At 41.4% G+C, this 14,707-nt stretch overlaps 1 protein-coding gene across 7 annotated transcripts in view; it reads right to left on the reverse strand.

Annotated features, from left to right (window-relative positions):
• Positions 1-13,851, reverse strand: part of RABGAP1L (RAB GTPase activating protein 1 like) — an 815,258-nt gene extending 801,407 nt beyond the window's left edge. For 2 of the 7 annotated variants that reach the window (XM_031012360.3, XM_055366286.2), the window contains exon 1: positions 13,672-13,842. The gene's annotated coding sequence lies outside the window, so the exon portion shown is untranslated. Of the gene's footprint in view, positions 1-13,671 lie in introns of all 7 variants that reach the window. The other 5 variants (XM_055366257.2, XM_031012362.3, XM_055366276.2 and 2 more) reach the window with 5 other exon arrangements.
• Between the last annotated feature and the right edge of the window lie 856 nt (positions 13,852-14,707).

Here is a 14,707-nt window from a genome sequence, read left to right on the forward strand (position 1 = left end):
AAAGCCATAAACTTACTACATAAAATTAAAATGACCTTTCATATATATAATGATATTAAGTTTCTTCTCAAAATGCACACTCAGGAAATTCAAATTTGAGAGGAAGTCATAAGAAATGCATTAAGAACCAAGTATGTAATAATGTAATAGTAAGCCATTTCACCCACCCCATCCTCTAAAAAATCTTTTTAACAGCCGGGTGCGATGGCTCACGCCTGTAATCCCAGCACTTTGGGAGGCTGAGGTGGGCAGATCACCTGAGGTCGGGAGTTTGAGACCAGCCTGACCAACATGGAGAAACGCCATCTCTACTAAAAATACAAAACTAGCCGGGCATGGTGGTGCATGCCTGTAATCCCAGCTACTCGGGAGGCTGAGGCAGGAGAATCACTGGAACCTGGGAGGCAGAAATTACGGTGAACCGAGACCATGCCATTGCACTCCAGCCTGGGCAACAAGAGTGAGACTCCATCTTTAAAAAAAAAAAAAAATCTTTTTAACTTGGAGGGGAAAAAGCAAAACACCATAGCTGCATCTTACTCAGATAATTATATATTTGTATTCAATCTAAGTGCAACTGACATTTAAAGAATGTTTGCTAAAATAGTTTAAAGAAGTAAACATTAATATCTATAATAAAACCTTAAAACCCCTAGAAGAAAACACAAGGGAAAAGCTCCCTGATATTGTTCGGCCTTGGCAATGATATTGGTGGATACTACACCAAAAGCTCAAACAACAAAAGCAAAAATAAATAAGTAGGACTACATCAAACTAAAAAGCTTCTCCAAAACAAACAACAAAATGAAAAGGCAGCCTATGGACTGGGAGAAAATATTTGCAAACTATGTATCTGGTAAAGGGTTAATATCCAAAATACATAAGGAACTCTCACAACTGAACAGCAAAAAACAAAACAAAACGAAATAACCCAATTAAAAAATGGGCAAAGAACCTAAAGAGACATTTTTCCAAAGAAGACATACAAAGGGCCAACAGGTATATGAAAAAGCACTGAAAACATCACTAATTATCAGGGAAAAGCAAATCAAAACCACAATGAGCTATCACCTCACACCTGTTTGGATGGCTATTATCAAAAAGACAAAAGTGTTGGCCAAAGTGTGGAGAAAAGGAAACCCTTGTACACTGTTGTTGAAAATGTAAATTGCTACACAGACATTATGGAAAATGGTATAGAAGTTCCTCAAAACATTAAAAATAGAACTGCCTATGATCCAGCAATCCCTCTGCTGGGTATACACCCAAAGAAACTGAAATCAGCACCTCATAGAGATATATGCCTTCACATATTCATTGCAGCATTATTCACAATAGCCTAGATTATGGAAACAACCTAAGTGTCTATCCTAAGATGAACAGATAAAGAATTTGTGGCATATATATATACACACACACACACACACACACACGGGAATATTATTCAGCCTTAAAAAAAAAAAAAGGAGATACTGTCATTTGAAACAACATAGATGAACCTGGAGGACATTATGTTAAATGAAATAAGCCAGACACAAAAAGAAAGACACTACATGACCTCATTTATATATGAAATCCTTTTTTTTCACTTTTTATTTATTTATTTATTTATTTAGATGGAGTCTCACTCTGTCGCCCAGGCTGGAGTGCAGTGGCGTAATCTCAGCTCACTGCAACCTCCGCCTCCCGGGTTAAAATGATTCTGCTGCCTCAGCCTCCTAAATAGCTGGGATTACAGGCACATGCCACCATGCCTGGCTAATTTTTGTATTTTTAGTAGAGACGGGTTTTCACCATGTTGGTCAGCCTGGTCTCGAACTCCTGACCTCGTGATCTGCCTGCCTCGGCCTCCCAAAGTGCTGGGATTACAGGCGTGAGCCACCACACCCAGTGAAATCCTTTTTTTTTTTTTTTTTTTTTTTAAAGCTGAATATGCAGAAACAAGAGTATAGCCACAGTTACCAGGGGAAAGGAGGGGGACGAAATGGGAATAAGTAGGTCAAAGGGTACAAACTCGCAGTTATGTAGGATGAATAAGTCTAGAGAGCTAATGTATAGCATGAGGTCTATAATTATTAATATTGTATAGTATATATAAAATTTGCTAAGACAGATTTTAGATGCTTATACCACAATTTTAAAAATTATAGAAGGAGATGGATAGGTTAATTTGCTTAACTGTAGTAATCATTTCATGATTTTGTATCTGTATATCAAAACATAAAAATCATTTCATGATTTTGTATCTGTATATGTTTTGTATATGTATAGCAAAACATGTTGTATACCTTAAATATACACAATTTTAGAAAAGGACAAAGAAAGAATGGTGATTATTGATGATCTAAGCTAAAATAAAATTAAAAAGCTCTTTTGGGCATATCTAGCTAATTTGAGGATATTCTAACAGAAAATAAGTAACCCATAACAAAGACTCATAGATTATTGATGTTGGAAGGATCTTATAGGTCACCTGTTATTTACATATACTCTTCATTGCAGAAAGAATTCAGGCTGCTAGAGATCATCTGATCCACTTTTTATAATACATCCCTACATTTCTGCGTTCCTCTACCTTCCATTCACAGATCCCTTGAACCCACACAAAATATGTCTTTATAGATAACTTTTCAAATATTCATCTGTTCAGCTTATTTTATAGCATTACTGATTACAAACAAATATGTGTACAAGATTTCAAAGATTTCTTTGGTGTCTCAAATATTATCCAATAAAATGAATACACCAGAGACATCTGTGTGTTCTTTTGTACATCTTATCTTTTTTGATTCTCATAACCACCCTATGAAATGTGCAAAACAAGTACCATCCCATTTAAAGATTGTCAGTACAGAGTAGTAGTAGAGAGTCACTGTGAGACAGATTTAGAAGCAAGAGATAACTGCCTCTCACAAGCTACATGATTTTTTTTTTTGAAACAGCGTCTCACTCTGTCCAGGCTGGAGTGCAGTGGCGCAATCTCGGCTCACTGCAACCTCAGCCTCCCTGGTTCAAGCAATTCTCCTACCTCAGCCTCCCGAGCAGCTGGGATTACAGGCACATGCCACCACGCCTGGTTAATTTTTGTATTTTTAGTAGAGATGGGGTTTCACCATGTGGCCAGGATGGTCTCAATCTCCTGACCTCATGATCTGCCCGCCTCGGACTCACAAAGTGCTGGGATTACAGGCGTAAGCCACGGCGCCTGGCTATGTGATCTTAGGTAAGTTACTGAAGTTCTCTAATCCTGCTTCCTCACCTGCAAACTGGAGAAGATATTATAATCGTTCCTACCTCATATGGTTACTGTGAAGATTAGCGAGATAATGTACATTTTCTTATGTAATAACTACCCCATGTAAACACTCAATATTAGCTCATGGTTAATGTGCAAAGAGGAGAAAGAAGTTGTGTCTAAATCACTTATTCTCTCTGAATTTCACAGCAGCACTAGATCAAGAATTAAGGTTCTATGTTCTATCTACACTGTCTCCCACAAAACCAAAAATGTTTGTAGTTACTTGCATTTTAAGTATTTTTTTCCACCCTTGGATAACTGATAAAAATGTATAAAAGCTACTATTATCCTCCTCTAAGTGAAATTCCCAAAAGTTGAAAAATTGTGCAGGGTTTAGTGGCTCACATCTGTAATTCCAATGCTTGGAAGGGCTGAGGCAGGAGGATTGCTTAAACCCAGGAGTCTGAGACCAGCCTGGGCAACATAGGGAGACTCCCATTTAAAAAATTAGCAGAGTGTGGTGGTACAGTCCTATAGTCCCACCAGCTACTCCTGAGACGAAGGTTGGAGAATCGCTTTGAGCCCAGGAGTTCGAGGCTGCAATGAGCTATGACCGTGCCACTGCACCCTAGCCTGGGCAACAGAGAGATACCCTGTCTCCAAAACATGAAAAAAAAGAAAAATTGTTAAAGGTCTGTCTTTAGAAAAGTAAATACTCAGTGGAACATAATGAAGTTAGCATGCAACACAATGAAATTTATGTTCAAAATAGGAAGTATTAGATTAACTGATAAACTGGTTTCTCTTTCCTACTATTACTAGATTATCTTTTAAAAAAACTTTATCTGGGCCAGGCACAGTCACTCATGCCTGTAATCCCAGCACTTTGGGAGGCCAAGGCTGGCAGATCACGAGTTCAGGAGTTTGAGACCAGCCTGGCCAACATAGTGAAAATACTACTAAAAATACAACAATTAACCAGGCATGATGGCACGTGCCCGTGGTCCCAGCAACTCAGGAGGCTGAGGCAGGAGAATTGCTTGAACCTGGGAGGCAGAGGTCAGAGGCTGCAGTGAGCCGAGATCATGCCACTGCACTCCAGCCTGGGCGACAGAGCAAGACTCCGTGTCAAAAAAAAAAAAAAAACACGTTTATATTTTCAAATGGTAGGGATGGCTAATTTATTGTGTGTGATACCAACTGCAACAGGAGAAACCTGTTTCATCTATCAAAGCTATTGATAATGTTGACAAGAACTATAAAATGCATGTCAGAATGTTTTTTAACTTAAGAGGCCTACATTATCATATGTAAAATAACTCAGAAACAGAAAGTCAAATGCCGCATGTTCTCACTTATATGTGACAGCTAAACAATGGGTACACATGGACATACAGAATGGTGGATATTCCGGTGATGGGTATACTAAAAGCCCAGACTTCACCACATCTATACATGTAAGAATCTATACATGTAAGAAATCTGCACTTGTACCCCATAAATATTTTTTTAACTTTTAATTTTTTAAACTTAAGAGGCCTAGCCTCAGTGAAAATTTAAGCTGCATAATTCATGCTGAAAAATTTTGTATGTTCATTAGTGTTGGCAAAAAGGTCACCCTAGGATTTGAATAACAGTAATATTTAATTTCATTTCCCCATTAACTTTGCCAGGAATCTCACACTAGTGTTAAGGTAACTTCTAGAATACGGAAGGAAAAAAGGAATGGAGAGAAGAAGACATTAACTGAATTACCATTCAATACCAACTTGATCATGCAACTTGGTAACAGATCTTTGCACAGACAACAGCAAATCAAAACATTAGTCCAAATATGACCACTGACTTCAGGGCAAATATGAGAGATTTAAAATGAAAGAATACAGTTCATGAGATTTAAAAAAAAATGGAAAAAAGCAATAATAAATGAATGAGGTCCAGTGATAAAACAGCTGCTGAATAACAAAATTATTCTAAAACAACTTCAGAAACCCTACTGTCTGCCAATATATATATAACCTCCCTTCAATGGTTGATTTTTCAATGGTCGATTTTTCACTAAAGTAGTATACTCTATTCAATTTTTTTTTTTTTTTTTTTTTTGAGACCGAGTCTCACTCTGTAGCTCAGGCTGGAGTGCAGTGGCACGATCTTGGCTCACTGCAACCTCCATCTCCCAGGTTCAAGGGATTCTTGTGCCTCAGCCTCCCAAGTAGCTGGGACTACAGGCACGCACCACCACATTCGGCTAATTTTTGTATTTTTAGCAGAGGCGGGGTTTCACCATCTTGGCCAGGCTAGGCTCAAACTCCTAGCCTCAAGCAATCTGCCTGCCTTGGCCTCCTAAAGTGCTGGGATTACAGGTGTGGGCCACCACCCCCGGCCATCAATGTATGCAAGATAAATTGACTACAGAAAAATAAACTATTCAAAGAAACACCTAATAACCATTCTAACAACTATGCCTTTATACAATGCTCTCAGCAAAAGGCCTCACAATGACAATTACAACATCCTGAAGTACAGAAAACACTCCATGTAGTTTATAAAAAAACTAGTGATATGTGTCTCTTAAACCTTCATAACTCAAAACCACAGGTTTGTATTTTTTCTAAAAATAATATTTATTTGCATCACTTGTAGTAGAAGTCTGATTCTTAAAGTCTTATAATTTTGCTTACTGCTAATAATGAGGATGGTAAATGGGTGTATGTGTGGGGTAAAGAAGAAGTTGATAAATTCCTCACTGGTATATGAATGAATTCCATACTTGCCTTTTAAAATGTGCTCCTTTCTTGAAATTGGGCATACAAAAACTCCCTTTGGGTTTGCATTACTTTCATATTTGTGAACATTCACATGGTAGTCTTCAAAGAGCTAGAACACTTGTTTTCAGCCATTTGCCAGGTGGGTGTATTTTCACCACAAATTCCAAGAACTAATGATATGTAAATATATATGTACGTATGTCTACACATACATATATGCACACTATGTGTATGCGTGTATATCTTTACAAATGTTTACATAATTTAATTAAGGGCACCATCATTATACTTTTTACCACACACACAAAAAAAATGGTGGCAGAAAATCTGGAAAGATTCTAATAACCTCAATTCGTGAAAACTAACATGCCTCAAAAAAGAGGGGGAAAAAACTTTAACAAAAACACTGTGCTGACATGATTAGCTTTATCATTTAACTGGTGTGAGGCATCTGGGCCATGCCATATTTGAACTCTTATCGTGGTGTTTGGGGCGTGCTATATTGTGGAACAGTTCATATGAAACTGCTGACACCTTCTAAAATGGTAGGACAACATTTACATATTAGGAGCTTATATAACTGAAGAAAATCGTGTGGCAATGACACAATTCATATTTATTTTAGAACCAAGGCTCATCTCAAAAACTCTTTATCAACTATCCAGAAGTAGCCCAGCTTTTTACCAACCAAGTAGTTATTTACTATAGCAACTTCTTTACCAACATTTCCAAAATTTTCCACACACTTCCACGATGAGCTATTAAGCAGTCTCTGTATGTGTTGTTACCTGGGCAACACTCTAAGAAGGCTTTTACCTTTACAGAACTGGTGGGTCAAAGAGAAGCAAGGCTTCTTCAAATCAACTATACACTATTTAATTAGAAGCAGTAAGTGTGAAATCATCAGCAGACAGAAAAGCTTGAGAACTGCCACCAGTACTTCAACTTGATTAACAGACACAACTTACTGACATTTATACCTTCATTTCTAGCTACCCAATTCCCCTGTGAAACAAGGCAAGTTCCATCCAAGACTTCAAAACATCTTCAGTCATACAGGCTGTCAAAGACATAAATGCTGAAATCTAAGAAATTTCTTGGAATAAAGAAGCCATCAATCCCTTACAAGTGGATTTTGTATAAAATACCCTGCTTTGCTGCCCTAAATTCTAAAAGCTACTCAGCTTAGCTGCAGATCTGTATAAACTACCCTTCTGCCTGAACTAAACCTGCCTCCAAAAATTAAGATCCAGTCATTTAGAAATCACATTTTAGAAGGCCCTTGTAAAGACTTTCAAAACTGCTTCCTGTTCTACTACAGCCAATTTGACGCTATTTAATGAAGAAAAACAAAAAACAAACAAACAAAAAAAACACTGTCTCCCCTTACAAATAAAATATTTTTCACTTTCCAACACTTTTAGGATTGGTAAACTCAAGGTTGCTTCTCTAACACTAATAATTTTTCCCTTCAGCTTCTACTCTAAGGATACTTAGAGTGCTCTCTGGATCATATTTTAATCACAATATATAAATCCTGTTCAATGTTAAGAAGTACTAGATTACTCCAGAGTCAAAAATGAAAGATAAACTGAAAAGCAGAAAGGAAAACTGGCATTCTAGGCTCTTAACCATCTGGTGCTAACTGACTCTTTCTTGCCTAGCCCTTTCACTACTCATTTTTCCCTGTCTATGCTTGTATGCCTTTGATCACCCTGGCCCCTGGCCCAGAAAGGCCTTTCTCTCATACTAGTTGTCCTATTTCCACATGTCCAAATCCTACCCATTCTTCAAAGCATAGTTCAGGGGCCGGGCGTTGTGGCTCACAACTGTAATCCCAGCACTTTGGGAGGCTGAGGCAGGAGGACAGTTTCAGTCCAGAAGTTCAAGAACAGCCTGGGCAACATAATGAGACCCCGTCTCTACAAATAATGAAAAATTAGCCAAGCATGTTGGTGTGTGCCTATATAGTCCCAGCCACTTGGGGGCTGAGGCAAAAGAACTGTTAGAGGCCAGGAAATCAAGGATGCAGTGAGCTGTGATGGCACCACAGCACTCAGTTTGAGTAACGGGAGTGAGATGCTGTCTCCAAATTTAAAAAAAAAAAAAAATGTAGTTCAAATGTCACCTCTTCTTTTATCCTTAAAACTAAAAGTAGGCCGGGCACGGTGGCTCACGCCTGTAATCCCAGCACTTTGGAAGGCTGAGGCGGATGGATCACCTGAGGTCAGAAGTTCAAAACCAGCCGGGCCAACATGGTGAAACCCCGTCTGTACTAAAAATACAAAAATTAGCCGGGTGTGGCAGTTGGTGCCTGTAATCCCAGCTACTCAGGGAGGCTGACGCAGGAGAATCACTTGAACTCAGGAGGCGGAGGTTGCAGTGAGCCGAGACTGTACCACTGTACTCCAGCCTGGGTCAAAAACAAAAAACAAACAAACAAACAAAAATAAAAGTAATCTCTCCCTCCTCTCTAAACTCTTATAGTTCCTTATCTTTATCTTTTTACCACCCATTACTTTCTGCCTTTCGTTATCACTGTTGTTTCCATATTTAATCCCCCACCTAAGCATAAAGTCCTCAGGGTCAAGGTCCATCTTTATTCAAACTGATTAACACAATCCCTTATACATACTAAGCGAGGTTAGGAAAGAAGCCCACCAGAAACAACTCCAGATTGAATCCAGAGCCGTGGCTTTGCTAATAACTCACTATCTGACCTTGGCCTTGAGGCTTTTAGTATGTTCCTTCACTTACTAAGTTAAGAGGGTAGGCTAAACTAGTTGTATTTGTTGTTAACTGTAGGCTATAATCCATTAGCTGGGTGTAAAATTAATTTGGAAGTCAAAACCCAGCATTTTTAAAATGAAATGAAATAACAGAATATATCAATGTGTGTTATAAGCAGTGGGGTGCTATAAATGTTTAACAACTACCTATGAGGAGGGAAGCCCTAAGAATACCATTTGCTGAATTTCCTGGTGTAAATATTCCCACCATGACCAATTTTGAGCTACCAACATGATGTCACTGGACATAGAGCTAGATAGGAAGAGATATGCACAACTGGTCTTGCAAGCCATTACAGCTAACTCAGCAGGGCCCTGAAAAGATAAATATTATTTCACCAAACTTTCAACTTTGTGTGTGTGTGCGCTTGCGGAATCAAGAAGTAAAATGTATTTTTTATTGTGGGTCACAGTCAAATGAGTTTAATAAATGTTTGGGTAAACAATCTCCTGGTGTCCTTCATGTATACTACATAATTTGATAAATCTTACTCTTGGTTACAGACGTCTCTTCACCACAATTCATATTTTTCTTCAAAAATGGGAGTAACAAACTGATATCACCAGAAGGCAAATTACACAGAGCAGGAATTTGGTTTATGGAATATCAGCCAAGTGCCAAGGTTTTTAGCATTTGTTCAGCCCTACATACCTGAAGGATATAACACACTCCTACTATCAATTGCTCACTTAGCAATGGGTTGGGGGGCAGGTAGGGGGTAAGAGGAGGAAATCCATAGTATAAAAAAAAAAATCCAGATAATTCTAGTATTTGTGCTCACGTTCCCACCCCACTGAATACCCAGATACACAGAAAATTAGAGCAGTAAAAAGTAAATGTTCCATGCCTGATGTTTCCCAATCAAATTCCCTTGCATCCCTCAATGAGACTTCCATTACTAAGAATCCCCTACTGGAACTAAGCTTTTACCATGGACTAGGGATGCATAGTTCTTGCTGAATTTAGAACAGGCAACAGGGAAAATAACACAGCAAACAGTTGTTAGGCTTCATATTCTGGGAAAATCAGGCTTTTATTAAAAAAAAAAACTGTCTTATTTTCCTCTTATTTAAGCTTACTAAACTGGGTGAGAATTTTCTTAAATATATTTTTGGCTGTACTATGTCTATCACAACACAGCCTGTAACCAGATTTTTCATGAGTATTTATAAAGAATTGTGTTGTTGTTGGGTTTTTTTTTTTAAGCCCAACAGCACTGGCAAATGTTTTCTATTTTAAAAGCTATTTAGAAAATAAGAAGGCTCAGAATTTCAAGTATACTAGTAATCTTAGCCCAAATCTAACTCTAAATCAACTGAATATATGCCTAGAACTTTCCCAGGAAAATCCCCAAAAAGTACACCAAAAAACACCAAAAGATAACAAAAAAGAGTTAGCATGCGCATAAACTTGGTATACCCAATTATGCCATCCTATCTGTTGAATAAGAGCAATATGGGAAGTAAACGAAGTATAAAAAGAAGATGTTCAGAGATGCAAGCTCTTCTTAATTCATTAACTCTTCCTTATTAGGGTCCACTGATGTTCACATACTTATACCCAATTCAAATACTGACTATAAAGTCAAAATTATTTTCCATTCTGAAAGTCTAGGAGTCAAACAATGTCTTTCTCTATAATATCAGCATTAAAACTCTCCTTTAAAAATGAGTATGTTTTACCATAACTCAGGCTCAAGTCCGTACTTTCTCAGCCTCCACTGTTTGTAATGGCAAAATGCTCATCAGATCATCTCCACAAGAAACCCCTGAGCCATCTTTGAAATACCAGCACCTGGAATAGCCTTGGGCTGCTGGTCATCCTCAGACTCAATGCCTCACCCATTTATATAAGTCAAGAGTTATAAAAATATAGAACTCATTAAGACATAAGCAAGCTCTGTGCCTGGGAATCCCATAGGCTTACAGCAACAACTTCATTCTCCAAACCCCCTCTAACCAGTCATAATGATCCATACCCCACTTGAAGACAACGGTAGGTTGGAATGCAGGACCAGTTCTACACCTTCAATATAGGAAATTTTTGCTACTTAGCCACTACTCTCTTCAAAGTCAATCTCTTGAAGCCTAGCTATCTCCCACACATATTTTTACTTGGCACAACAGAATTCCTTCTTTTGATTACTCCAAAAGCATGGATAAAAGGACTTTCTGCTTCAATGCTGTATCATCTGAGAGTTCAAATAAATATACAATGGCTGAGCAAATTCAAGTTTGGGTTAAGGCAAAGAAAAAAACTCAAGTTTTTTAAAAGTCACAAATTTAGAACTGGAGAGCTGATCACATGAAAACTCCTGTTTCACATGCCTAATAAAATTCTTTCATTCAAAGGAAAAAAAAATCACTAACTACCAGCGTAAAAAGAAAACATCTAAATCACGAAACAATTATCAAAGAAACAAAAATTCTCAGAACATCACAACTGTAATATATAGAAATTCCCATCAAATAACTCAGGTGAAAAAAAAAAAAAATGGGACAAGCACCGTTGGCTCAGGCCTGTAATCCCAGCACTTCGAGAGGCCGAGGCGCAAGGACTGCCTGACGCCAGGAGTTGGAGACTAGCCTGAGCAACATGGTGAGACCCTTGACTCTACAAAAATAAAACAAAAAATTAGCCAGGTTTGGTGGCATGTGCCTGTGGTCCCAGCTACTCAGGAGGCTGAGGTGGGAGGATCTCTTGAGACCAGAACTTCGTGGCTGCAGTGAGCTAGGACTGAGCCACTGCACTCCAGCCTGGGCGCCAGAGCGAGACCTTGTCTCTTTAAAAGAAACAAACAAACTTCATTATTTACAGTCACACTTTTTTAGGTTGGTTTGTATATTCACCATATGCCCCAATAGTACTGAGACTTACTAACTTGTTTCCAGCTTTCTAGAGGACAATGTAGGTTATATAATATGTTCACATATAAGCTCTACCCTATTTCATCTACTTCTCCCCATATGACTTACTAATACACATCAGAGGCCGGGCGCTGTGGCTAACGCCTGTAATCCCAGCACTTTGGGAGGCTGAGGCGGGCAGATCACCTGAGGTCAGCAGTTCCACCAGCCTGACCAACATGGAGAAACCCCGTCTGTACTAAAAATACAAAATTAGCCAGGCGTGGCGGCGCATGCCTGTAGTCCCAGCTACACAAAAAGCTGAGGCAGGAGAATCGCTTGAACCCGGGAGGCGGAGGTTGTGGTGAGCCGAGATCGCGCTGTTGCACTCCAGCCTAGGCATCAAGAGCGAAACTTCGTCTCAAAAATAATAATAATAATACACATCAGAGCAAATGTAGGCTACATAATATGTTAAAATATAAACTCTGCCCTGCTTTATCTACTTCTCTCCAAATGAATAATACATAATATCAGCGCATTTATTGAACTGATTTAGTATAGACACCAGTCTAACTCAAAGTCTAGAGCTAACCCCTCAGGCAGGTGTACATTTAATACAATTTGATGATAATATACACATAAAGTTCAACTAGTCTTTCTCCTTAGAAATCTCATTGTCAATTTCATAAGGGACGCTCTACTGAGAAAATGAATCACAGGCCAGTTTTCTAGTACTAGGAGCTTGTGAACCAGTATTTTCCATGAACAAAATCCACTTCCAATGTGATCACCACTTCCAATGTGATCACAACAAGCAAACTTCACATCCGTATCTTCCGACATCATAACTAATGGATATTCTACGGAAGATGCCAAATATAAACACTACTGTAAGAAAAGTCAGAAGGTTTTCATGAAACTGTGTTTTCAGAATTTTAACAAGCAACTACTTACCTCCCACTATGCACGAGGAAATTTAAATGTATTAAAAATCCCTAAACCCCTCCAGTGCCAAAAATAAAGGCCTTAAAATCATTTTCCAAACTGCGCTGAAATCTGTCAGGCAAGCAAAAGTTCTCCTTACCATTAGTGTAATAAGGCTGGCATTTCGGTTTACTTGCATGAAACCAATTTTGCAAGTGACCACCCAAGTTTTGGTACATATTCTAATATAACCCTATCTGAGAGATCCAAGGACCTGGACACACTGCCTAGTATCTGAAACCGTCAGTTCAGCTCCCATGCACCCGGCCACCTCCCGCTAGCCGGTGGCCCCTTTCCACATGCTGACGCACTGCCCAGCCCTGTACCGTTGGCGACCAGTGCAAAGTACTAGCCCAGTCTCAGAAACTTTGACTCAGTTATCAGGACACTGAGCACTCACAAGCTGGGTGGGGGGTGGGGGGAGGTGTTTGTCATGGCTCAGGAGGTCAACTTTGAAGCGGGGCATTCCCTACAGGTAGGGATCTGCCCGGAACGCATCCCATCCCAAACTGCAAAACCACAAGCATCAACAGCAGGAGCCGAGCAAAGTGCTCGGCGGAGGAAGAGGAAGGGCGAGGGAGAGAAATGGTCGAGTACAGAAGCCTGCGTGTGGGTAAGAAAATACCCTAACCACTCGCCCACCGGACGCAGGGCGGCTGGGACTGCGAATCCAGCAGCAGCCACAGCGTAGCAGCGGGCGGCAGCCGCCGAGGCAGCAATGTCAGGAGGGCACAGCTGGAGGAGGCGGCCGCCAAAGCCACTACCCCACCCCCAGGTAAGGGCGCCGACCCCGCCCGCCCTATCCGCGAGGAGCGGCCACCTGGGAGAACTGCGGCGTCCGGGAGGCGGCCGACAGTCCTGAACCCGCCCCGTACCCTCCTTACCGCGGTCCTCCCGCATCCCAGTCCTGGGCTGGGGCCCCATCTCGACCCTCCCCAGGCTCAGCCCGACGCCAACACACCCAGGCAGCCTCGGCCCGCGGATCCGGGCCGCCGGGCCGCCGGGCCGCCCTCGTGTCCCTAGGAGGCCGTCCTCGCCTCACCTCTTCACGTCTCCGCGGGCGCTGCCGAGACAACAACTCCTTCAGGCGCCCGCGTTCCACCCTCCACCTCGCGCTCTGAAGCCGGGCCGGTCCCGTTCGCTCCGCCACCGCTGGAGCCCGGGGAGGGCGGAGGGAGCTGAGAGGGGAGGGGAGAACGGCCGCCTGGCAGGAAGAGGCGAGGGAGGGGGCGGGCCGAGAAGCAGGGGAGGAGGAGGAGGCGGCGGGTCGGAAGCGCGCTCGTCCAGGCCCCTCTGCGCGGCGTGCGCGCTCCTGATGTCGGAGGCGCCCACTCTGCCGGGCGGCGGCGGCGCACACGCGCGTGCACGTCGCTGCGTGGCCGCGGTTGCGCCGGGAGCGGAGGAGTGAGGTCCTGACAGAACGAGAGCTGTTAGAGCAGGGACGCGCGAAAGGCGGGAGTACGGGCGGCGCTGGAGAACCTCCGCGGCGGAGGGGCCTGGGGGTGGGACCGCGCCCGCGAGCCCGCCCTGACCGGGGTGCGTTCTGGTGGCAGTTGCTGAGTTCGGAAGATTAACTCTGAATGTGGAGAGATTATTTTCTTGCTCGTAAACCTGGTTTACATATTTTCATTCTTAATGCTCAGTAATCTTAAGGAAAGTCACCTGAAAGAATACTAACTTTTTCACCAAGTACTCTTCTGCGCCTGTTTGAAGGTGTCTGTGTGCTTGTGAAGCGCTCCCTTGTTAGTTCCTTCTGTGAGACTCGGGGGAGACTGAAGAGGGAAATCACCTGCGGTGAATGAACAGGAAAGCAATAAGTAAGCACCATTACGTATTATATGAAGAAAATGTGCCCTCATTTGCACCTTTTTATCCTTTGGGGTCAAAGATGTTGAGGTACAAACTAGGCAGAGGTAGAATAAACCAACGCTTTTTCGCTACGAAGATTGTACTGATCCTTGAATTGTGGACATCCTTCTTCTAGATCCTGCAACCAGAAATGACCTGTAAATCTTCCGAATCTCCTTAGCACTTTGTTCTGTAGTTTTGTGGCACCTAACATGTCAGGCTTATCCAGG

Source organism: Gorilla gorilla, chromosome 1 (genome assembly GCF_029281585.2).
Source record: "Gorilla gorilla gorilla isolate KB3781 chromosome 1, NHGRI_mGorGor1-v2.1_pri, whole genome shotgun sequence".
Classification (NCBI taxonomy): domain Eukaryota; kingdom Metazoa; phylum Chordata; class Mammalia; order Primates; family Hominidae; genus Gorilla; species Gorilla gorilla.